The 10,649-nt window shown below is 47.6% G+C and overlaps 1 non-coding gene across 1 annotated transcript; it reads right to left on the bottom strand.

The window, feature by feature from the left end:
• Positions 1-560: 560 nt before the first annotated feature.
• On the bottom strand, positions 561-636 carry TRNAI-GAU (transfer RNA isoleucine (anticodon GAU)). The gene has a single exon. It is a non-coding gene; the product is annotated as a tRNA-Ile (tRNA).
• Between the last annotated feature and the right edge of the window lie 10,013 nt (positions 637-10,649).

Below are 10,649 nucleotides of genomic sequence, written 5' to 3'. Positions count from 1 at the left end.
ATGCTTCTCATCTCTCTCCATTCCTGTCTGTCTGTCCCTGTCTATCCATCTCTCTGACTCACTCTCTGTCTCTGTAAAAAAAAAAAAAAAAAAAAAAAAAAAGGCGCTGCCCACGTAGAAGCCATCGCCCAGGTGATATTAATGTGTGTTGGGTTGGGGCCAGGCTGTGGGCAGGCAGGATCCTTGTAGCCTGGGGCTTGGTTTTAGAACTAAGCCTTTCAGGGTGGGAAAGGCTTTTTTTTTTTTTTTTTTGTATTTTTCTGAAGCTGGAAACGGGGATAGACAGTCAGACAGACTTCCCGCATGCGCCCGACCAGGATCCACCCGGCATGCCCACCAGGGGGCGACGCTCTGCCCACCAGGGGGCGATGCTCTGCCCCTCCGGGGTGTCGCTCTGTCGCGACCAGAGCCACTCTAGCGCCTGGAGCAGAGGCCAAGGAGCCATCCCCAGCGCCCAGGCCATCTTTGCTCCAATGGAGCCTCGCTGCAGGAGGGGAAGAGAGAGACAGAGAGGAAGGAGAGGGGGAGGGGTGGAGAAGCAGATGGGCACCTCTCCTGTGTGCCCTGGCCGGGAATCGAACCCGGGACTTCTGCACATCAGGCCGACGCTCTACCACGGAGCCAACCGGCCAGGGCAAAACTCTTTCAATGTATGGGCTTCTTTTTTTTTTTTTTTTAATTTTTAAAATTTTTTTACTCATTTTAGAAAGGAGAGAGAGAGAGGAGAGAGAGAGAGAGAGAGAAGGGGAGAGGAGCAGGAAGCATCAACCCCCATATGTGCCTTGACCAGGCAAGCCCAGGGTTTCGAACTGGCGACCTCAGCATTTCCAGGTCGACACTTTATCCACTGCGCCACCACAGGTCAGGCCCACCCTCTTTGATGTGGAGTGGTACAATCCTATCATGCCTCAGATAAGTGACTTTGTATTAGAGACTTTCCTATTTTTTATATTGGATTAAAGGTTTTGATTTCTACACTATAAAATGGGGGCAGAATAGGAGCTTGTTCTCTCGGTTCCCGAGATTAGCATTAGAGGAGAGAGCAGAGAAAGAAGAGAAGAGAAAGGCCACATGGAGGAGAGGAGGCCAGGAGAAGCAGCCAAGATGGCGGAGTGTTGAGTGAGAAGCCAGTTTGTGCAGTTTGTGCAGGGAGAAGGAAGGAGATAGGGAACAGAGGTGAATAAAGTCTGGTGAGCTAGAAACCTTTGATTCTAGGAAACTCGGTTAAGTCAGTAGCTTTGTGAGCACTGAATGTGAGTGGGTTTGGAGCCCAGTGTGTGTTTTTACTTGCCTGCCGGGTGCAAGCTAGGATTAAAGATGATGGCCCATCAGTTTTTGGCTCCGTTGTTTCTTTACCCACTGTCTGAATCCAATGCGAACCTGTATGGGCCAGGCGGCTGTGATAGTGGCCCTGGCTACTGGCTTTACAGCCAGGCAGCTTTGATGGCAGCCATGGTTACTGGCCTTACAATTGTCCATTTCTAAATGCTTTTAAAAAGAATTTTATTTATAGAATTACAGGGAGAGGAAAAGAGAGGTAGGAACAAGAAGTATCAATTTATCCTGACCAGGTGGTGGTGCAGTGGACAGAGCATCAGACTGGGATGCCGAGGACCCAGGTTAGAGATCCGAGGTCGCCAGCTTGAGTGTGGGCTCATCTGGTTTGAGCAAAGCTCACCAGCTTGGACCCAAGGTCCCTGGCTCAAGCAAGGGGTTACTCGGTCTGCTGATGGTCCGCAGTCAAGGCACATATGAGAAAGCAATCAATGAACAACTAAGGTGTCGCATGTGCAACGAAAAACTAATGATTGGGCCCTGGCCGGTTGGCTCAGTGGTAGAGCGTCGGCCTAGCGTGCGGAGGACCCGGGTTCGATTCCCGGCCAGGGCACACAGGAGAAGCACCCATTTGCTTCTCCACCCCTCCGCTGCGCTTTCCTCTCTGTCTCTCTCTTCCCCTCCCGCAGCCAAGGCTCCATTGGAGCAAAGATGGCCCAGGCGCTGGGGATGGCTCTGTGGCCTCTGCCCCAGGCGCTAGAGTGGCTCTGGTCGCAACATGGCGACGCCCAGGATGGGCAGATTATCGCCCCCTGGTGGGCAGAGCGTCGCCCCTGGTGGGCGTGCCGGGTGGATCCCGGTCGGGCGCATGCGGGAGTCTGTCTGACTGTCTCTCCCCATTTCCAGCTTCAGAAAAAATGAAAAAAAAAAAAAAACAAAAAAAAAAACTAATGATTGATGCTTCTCATCTCTTCGTTCCTGTCTGTCTGTCCCTGTCTATCCCTCTCTCTGACTCTGTTAAAAAAAAAAAAAGTATCAATTTATAGTTGCTTCACTTTAGTTGTTCTGGGTTAACGCTCTATCCCCTAGCACCATCACAGGCCAGGTTAAATGCTTTTTGTCTGTCTCCCTCATTAGAGTGTAAACTTCCCCAGGCAGAAATTTTGCTCTCCCTTTTTCCTTGCCCAGCACCCAGCCTAGTGCCTGAAACACAGTAGGAGCTCATTAAATGAATTCCTTTAACCATTGCTCTGTTGCAGGAGTATTACCAGAAACAGAGAACGCCCTCCCTTTTTCTCCTGAGTTTTAAAGGTCTCTATTTTTTTTTTTTTTTTACAGAGTCAGAGAGTCAGAGAGAGGGAGAGACAGGAAGGAAGAGACGAGAAACATCAATCATTAGTTTTTTGTTGAGCATTGCGATACCTTAGTTGTTCATTGATTGCTTTCTCCTGTGCCTTGACCGCGGGCCTTCAGCAGACCGAGCAACCCCTTTCTTGAGCCAGTGATCTTGGGTCCAAGCTGGTGAGCTTTTGCTCAAACCAGATGAACCTGCACTTAAGCTGGCGACCTCGGGGTCTCAAACCTGGGTCCTCCGCATCCCAGTCCGGCGCTCTATCCACTGCGCCACCGCCTGGTCAGGCAAGGTCTCTATATTCATAAAGTTACAGATGCATAGAGTACCCAATAAATGATTATTTACCCAATGGTACTGGAGTCACGTAGACATAGTTCAAATCCAAGCCTGCTTCTAATTGGTTGTGTGTTTCTAGGCAAGTGGTTAGCTCTTCTGGAGTTTGGTCTCCTAATTAGTAAATGTGACACATACAAACCCTCCCCTACTGAGCTATGTGGAGGATCAGAGTTCTCTTTCCTCCATTTATTTATTTATTTATTTATTTATTTATTTATTTATTTATTTACAGAGACAGAGAGTGAGTCAGAGAGAGGGATAGACAAGGAAAACAGACAGGAACAGAGAGAGATGAGAAGCATCAATCATTAGCCTTTCATAGTGTGTTGCAACACCCTAACCTGGGGCCTCTGCATCCCAGTCCGACGCTCTATTCACTGCGCCACCGCCTGGTCAGGCTCTTTCCTTCTGTTGTAAGGTACCAAAAAGCTGCAAATTAATATTAATATTCTGGAAGAAAAGGTCAGGCTTTCCTGTCCTTTCTTTGGAAAATAGAGGAAAAAGAATATAGAAGTCTCCTGACTTACAAGGACAACTAGGGTCTTTGGTTTTAAGTTCTCTGAAAGGATTAAGGTTATCTGAAGAACTCCTTTTCTCTTTCAATAAGAGACAAAATTAAGGCCTGACCTGTGGTGGCGCAGTGGATAAAGCGTTAACCTGGAAACACTGAGGTTGCCGGTTCAAAACCCTGGGCTTGCCTGGTCAAGGCGCATATGGGAGTTGATGCTTCCTGCTCCTCCCCCTTCTCTCTCTCTCTCTCTCCTCTCTATAATGAATAAATAAAATCTAAAAAAAAAAAAAAAAAAGAGACAAAATTAAGACACTGATTTTAGCTCTCCCTCCTTTCCTGGATTCTGAGATTAACGTGTACCTCTAGGCAAAGGAGGAGAGTTAGATACTAAAAGGATTTGTGAATGACTTTGATTGTATTACCTTGAAAGTTTCTTGTAAATCCCCTAGACCAGTGGTCCCCAACCTTTTTTGGGCCACAGACCGGTTTAATGTCAGAAAATATTTTCATGGACCGGCCTTTTAGGGCAGGATGGATAAATGTATCACGTGACCAAGACAAGCGTCAAGAGTGAGTCTTAGACATGTAACAGAGGATGTAACAGAGGGAATCTGGTAATTTTTTTTTTTTTTTAATGTGCCTTGACCACGGGCCTTCAGCAGACCAAGTAACCCCTTGCTTGAGCCAGCGACGTTGGGCTCAAGCTGGTGAGCTTTTTTTTTTTTTTTTTTTTTAATTTAAAATTTTTTATTTATTCATTTTTAGAGAGGAGAGAGAGAGGTAGAGAGAAGGGGGGAGGAGCTGGAAGCATCAACTCCCATATGTGCCTTGACCAGGCAAGCCCAGGGTTTCGAACCGGCGACCTCAGCATTTCCAGGTCGATGCTTTATCCACTGCACCACCACAGGTCAGGCAAGCTGGTGAGCTTTTTGCTCAAACCAGATGAGCCCTCGCTCAAACTGGTGACCTCAGGGTCTCGAACCTGGGTCTTCCGCATCCCAGTCCGACGCTCTATCCACTGTGCCACTGCCTGGTCAGGCTCACTTTTTAAAAATAAAACATCATTCAGACTTAAATATAAATAAAACAGAAATAGTGTAAGTTATTTATTCTTTCTCTGCGGACCAGTACCAAATGGCCCACGGACCGGTACCAGTTCGCGGTCCGGGGGTTGGGGACCACTGCCCTAGACAAATGTTATAATCTTGTTAATGATTGTGTCATGCTGTCATGCCCCCCAAACCTGTATGTGGTCAAAGGGTATATAACCAGCCCCTGAAATATACTCGGCGTGCACAATTTGGGCCTGCTATGCCCTGTGTCAGCCATATATGGCTGGCATATTTAACAAATTTTCTCTCTCAATAAAACTCTTCAAAATTCATCTGGACTGGGTGTCTCTACGTGGACTCGATGAAGTGAGGTACAGTGCCTTTCAGAATCTGGGGTGCGGTACTTTATAACACTTCTATTTTCATTCTCTATCGTCTTTTCTTTCAGTAGGAACCTATAAACAGGAGTCAGATCATGTCCCTCCTCTGCTCAGAAACCCCTATACCTCCCATTTCACTTAGTGCAAAAGCCAAAGTCCTCACTGCATCCCAAAAGGCCCTGCAGGACCTGCCCTTACCTCCTCCCACCCTCCTAGTCTATCACTCTTCAGTTTCTGCCATAATCGGTTTTATCACCAGACCTGTCAATCCTATGCTTCAGGGCCTGTGTGTCTGTCATTCCTTCTGTCAGGACCACTCTCCCCTGAATATCTTCATGGCACACTTCCCCATCTCCTTGAGGTCTTTGGTCAAATGTCACTGTAAAGCCAGAAGGCAGGGCCAGGGCCACTATCACAGCTGCCCGGCCCATGCAGGTTCGCATTGGATTCGGACAGTCGGTAAAGAAACAATGGAGCCAAAAACTGATAGGCCATTTTCTTTAATCCTAGCTTGCACCCGGCGGGCAAGTAAAAACACACACTGGGCTCCAAAACCCACTCACATTCAGTGCTCACAAAGCCACTGACTTATCCAAGTTTCCTAGAATCAAAGGTTTCTAGCTCACCAGCCTTATTCTCCTCAGTTCCCCATCTCCTTCCTTATCCCAGATACAAACTCTGCACAAACTGGCATCTCACTCAGCACTCCGCCATCTTGGCTGCTTCTCTTGGCCACATGGCCTCTTTCTGCTCTCTGTTCTGCTCCCTCTGCTCTCTCATGCTAATCATCCCAGGAACCAAAAGAGCAAACTCTCGTTCTGCCCCCATTTTATATTGTAGCTTCACAACCTCTAATCCAATATACAAAATAGGGAAGTCTCTAATACAAAGTCACTTCTCTGAGGCATGATTGGATTGTGCCACCCCACATCAAAAAGGGTAGGAAAGGCTTAATCCCAAAACCAAGCCCCAGGCTACAAGGATTCTCAACACACATTAATATCACCTGGGCTACCGGCCTCCTCATGGGCAGCACCGTCTTTAACAAAGTGAGCATAATATATTTTATCTGCCCAACAGTCACCTTCTCAGGTGACACTGGGTCTGAAATCACTGCTCCTTTCCTACCCTACATTTTTCATCTGCCTTCCCTGGTGTCATTTGTTTCCAGAACTTTCACCACATACTAACAGATGACATCATGTTCTCATTTTTCTGTTGCTTGTCTCTCTCCCCCAATAGAATGCCAGTTCCTAGATGACAGGTTCTTTGTTTCTTTCACTGCTAGACCCCATTGCTAAGAAGGATGCCAGGTACCCTGTATGTTCTCCATATGGTGGAACTAAACAAATGGAATGTAGAGAAGGCACTTTAGACAGGGCTCCCACCCCACCCCCAGCATATTGATTATAAACCCGAATGAAAGAGAGGTAATGACCTTTAAGATTTGCATACTGCAAGGCTCAAAGTTTGACCGTTTTGGCCTAAGCCTAGGTAGAGGTCAAAGGTCAACATGTCCAGCCCACTCCTGTGGATCAAAGGCTCAACTGCAGGCAATCTCTGTCTCCAGTGTCAACCCTGTAACCCTGAAAGGATCTCTGCTGGCCACAGGTATGAAAGCCATTAAGGGAGCACACATCCACATCATAAGCTGAGAGCCCCTCAACATTTGACCTTTCCTAGCCCCTCAACCCAGTGCAAGGGTTTTCATAAAGACCAGAGGGCAAGGTTGGAGTATTGGGGACAACCCTCAGGAAATGCAGAGTGTGGATGCAGGATTGATGGGGGAAATCTGGCCTATTGGGGGGAGCTGTCTAAAGTGCCCCTCACCCCACAAACTGCCAAAACATCTGCTGTGAGTTACCCACAGCTGTGGGTAACGGCCAAGCCCTGGAGGAGGAGTCTACCAGTGAATCATCCCTCCCTGCCCCCAGCCCTGTGAATGGGTCTGTTTTGCATAGCCATTTCCATTCCCTTTTAGTTCCCTTCAGTTTACCAGCAGAAGGAATTTGGAGAAAAAAAATACATAGAGAACTAGCATCCTAGACAAGTCTTGGTAGAAATTCAGACCCTCCTCAGGGCATGTGGGCTCACTGAGCCTCAGTTTCCTACTCTGTAAAATGCGGTATAATTGCCCCTCACACAGCTTCTGCCTGGCTTGAGCCTGTGTGCCCTGAGATCACCCATTTCCCACCCTGACCCTGCCCCCTTTGGCTAGGGGCTGACCCCTGCACACGTCTCCCTTATTCACTGGCTTCTACCCAGATTTTGGCAATGGCAGGCACTGAGGGTAGATTGGAAAGCAGGAGGATGATGGCAGATGCTAGAGCAGGGGTCCCCAAACTACGGCCCGAGGGCCGCATGTGGCCCCCTGAGGCCATTTATCTGGCCCTTGCTGCACTTCCATAAGGGGCACCTCTTTCATTGGTGGTCAGTGGGAGGAGCACATTGACCATCTCATTAGCCAAAAGCAGGCCCATAGTTCCCATTGAAATACTGGTCAGTTTGTTGATTTAAACTTGCCTGACCTGTGGTGGTGCAATGGATAAAGCATCGACCTGGAAATGCTGAGGTCGCCGGTTCGAAACCCTGGGCTTGCCTGGTCAAGGCACATATGGGAGTTGATGCTTCCAGCTCCTCCCCCCTTCTCTCTACCTCTCTCTCTCCTCTCTAAAAATGAATAAAAAATAAAAAAATAAAAAAAATTTAAACTTACTTGTTCTTTATTTTAAATATTGTATTTGTTCTTGTTTTGGTTTTTTTACTTTAAAATAAGATATATGCAGTGTGCATAGGGATTTGTTCATAGTTTTTTTTTTATAGTCTGGCCCTCCAACGGTCTGAGGGACAGTGAACTGGCCCCCTGTGTAAAAAGTTTGGGGACCCCTGTGCTAGAGTATTCTCAACTGCTCCTGGCAGTATCTGCTATTGGACAAGTCCTCCCTATGTGCTGATTTCTAAATATATAGTCTTACCCCATTTACACTTTGGTTTCTAATCTATGTAATAAACCCCTGTATTAAATCCCCTCTGTTTAAGGTATTTCTATTTTCCTGATGTAAGGTAGCTGTGAGCAATTTTGTTTGTTTTTTGTCTTAAGACACAATTTAGATAAAGTCTTCCCTTTCAGTATACAGTTCTGCAAGTTTCCACAAACATATATAGTCACATAGCCACCGCCACAATCAAGATATAAAATGGCCTGACTAGGCCCTGGCTGGTTGGCTCAGTGGTAGAGCATCGGCCTGGCGTGCAGGAGTCCCGGGTTCGATTTCCGGCCAGGGCACACAGGAGAGGTGCCCATCTGTTTCTCCACCCCTCCCTCTCTCCTTCCTTTTTGTCTATCTCTTCCCCTCCTGCAGCCAAGGCTCCATTGGAGCAAGGTTGGCCCGAGCGCTGAGGATGGCTCCATGGCCTCTGCCTCAGGCACTAGAATGGCCCTGGTTGCAACAGAGCAATGCCCCAGATGGGCAAAGCATCGCCCCCTGGTGGGCATGCCGGGTGGATCCCGGTTGGGCGCAGGCGGGAGTCTGTCTGACTGCCTCCCTGTTTCCAACTTCAGAAAAATAAAAAAATAAAAAAATAAAAAAAGAAGGCCTGACCAGGTGGGTGGCACAGTGGATAGAGCATCAGCTTGGTACACAGAGGACCCAGGCTCAAAACCGGGGGTCACCAGCTTGAGTGCGGGCTCATCAGCTTAAGCGCAGGGTTGCTGCCTTGAGCATAGGATCATAGATGTGACCCCAAAGTCACTGGCTTGAGCAAGGAGTCACTTGCTCTGCTGTAGCCCTCCGGTCAAGGCACATATGAGAAATCAATCAATGAACAACTAAGGTGCCGCAACAAAGAATTGATCCTTCTCATCTGTAAAGCCAGTAGCCACGGCCACCATCAGAGCCACCTGGTCGTGTGCAGGTTTGCATTTAATTCAGACAGACGGTAATGAAACAACGGAGCCAGGAACTGGTGGGCCATTACCTTTAATCCAGCTCGCACCCGGCAAGCAAGTAAATACACATAGTGGGAAAACACTTCCCTTTCCATTCATGGCTCCCAAAGCCACTGACTCATCTGAGTTTTCCTAGAATCAAAGGCCCCACCAGCCTTATTCACCTCTGTTCCCCACCTCCTTCTCTTTGCACAAACTCTGCACAAACTGGCTTCTCCTTCAGCACTCCACCATCTTGGCTACCTCTCCTCTGCAATGCTGATGGCAGGAACCGAGAGAGAGAGAGAGAGAGAGAGAGAGCCCTTGGTCTGCTTTATTTTATAGTGTAGACAATTAAAGCCTTTAAGTCAATATACAAATGAGGAGTCTCTGATAGAAAGCCACTTATCTGAGGCATAAATGATATTCCTCATAAGAGTGCACCACCCCCCATTATGCAACAGTCAAGGGTGTGGGGAAAAGCTTAGTTTTGAGAAGATCTTAGTATTAGAAGGATACTGAAAAGACCTTAGTATTAAAGGGATGAGAGCCCTGGCTGGTTGGCTCAGTGGTAGAGCGTTGGCCTGGCGTGCAGGAGTCCTGGGTTCGATTCCTGGCCAGGGCACACAGGAGAAGCACCCATCTGCTTCTCCACCCCTCCCCCTCTCCTTCCTCTCTGTCTCTCTCTCCCCCTCCTGCAGCCAAAGCTCCACTGGAGCAAAGTTGGCCCAGGCACTGAGGATAGCTCTGTGGCTTCTGCCTCAGGTGCTAGAATGGCTGTGCTTGCAACAGAGTGACGCCCAGATGGGCAGAGCATCAGCCCCTGTTGGGCGTGCCAGGTGGATCCAGGTGGATCCCGGTCGGGCGCATGTAGGAGTCTGTCTGACTGCCTCCCCATTTCTAACTTCAGAAAAATATAAATAAATAAATAAATAAATAAATAAAAGGGTGGGAGCCTGACCTGTGGAGGTGCAGTGGATGAAGTGTCGACCTGAAATGCTGAGGTCGCCAGTTTGAAACCCCGGACTTGCCTGGTCAGGACACATATGAGAATTGATGCCTCCTGCTCCTCTCCCTGTTCTATCTCTTTTCTCTGTCTCTCTCTCTTTCACTCTCCTCTCTATTTCTCTAATAATAATGAATAAATAAAAAATATCTAAAAAAATTTTTTCTTAAAAAAAAAGGGTAGGAAAGGCTTGGTCTTAAAACTAAGCCTTAGGGCCTGACCTGAGGTGGCGCTGTGGATAAAGCATTGACATGGAACACTGAGGTTACTGGTTCGAAACCCCAGGCTTACCTGGACAAGGCCCATATGGGAGTTGATGCTTACTGCTCATCCCCCTGCTCTCTCTCCCTCCCTCTCTCTCTCTCTCTCCCCTTACCTCTCTAAAATGAATAAAGTTTCTAAAAAAGAAAATAAATAAAATAAAAATCAACAACAACAACAAAAAACAAAACTAAGCCTTAGGGTATAAGGACTTTGCGGGCTTACAGCCTGTCTCCCACAACCAATGCAAATTATAAGCGAGCAAACATATACATCATATTTACAAACTTATTTGACCAACATCATCTCTCTCCCTTCCTGTCTGTCTGTCCCTCTCTCTCTTGAAAAAAAAAAAAAAAGATAAAAAATGGTTCCATCATCAAAAATTTTCCCCTTCTGCCCAACCAGGCAGTGGCGCAGTGGATAGAGTGTTGAACTGGGATGCCAAGGACCCAGGTTCAAGACCCCGAGGTCACCAGTTTGAGCACAGGCTCATCTGGTTTGAGCAAAGCTCACCAGCTTAGACCCAAGGTCGCTGGCTCGAGC

Source organism: Saccopteryx bilineata, chromosome 1 (assembly GCF_036850765.1).
Source record: "Saccopteryx bilineata isolate mSacBil1 chromosome 1, mSacBil1_pri_phased_curated, whole genome shotgun sequence".
NCBI lineage: Eukaryota > Metazoa > Chordata > Mammalia > Chiroptera > Emballonuridae > Saccopteryx > Saccopteryx bilineata.
The sequence above is the reverse complement of the archived record's forward strand: the minus strand, read 5'-3'. Positions and strand labels throughout refer to the sequence as shown.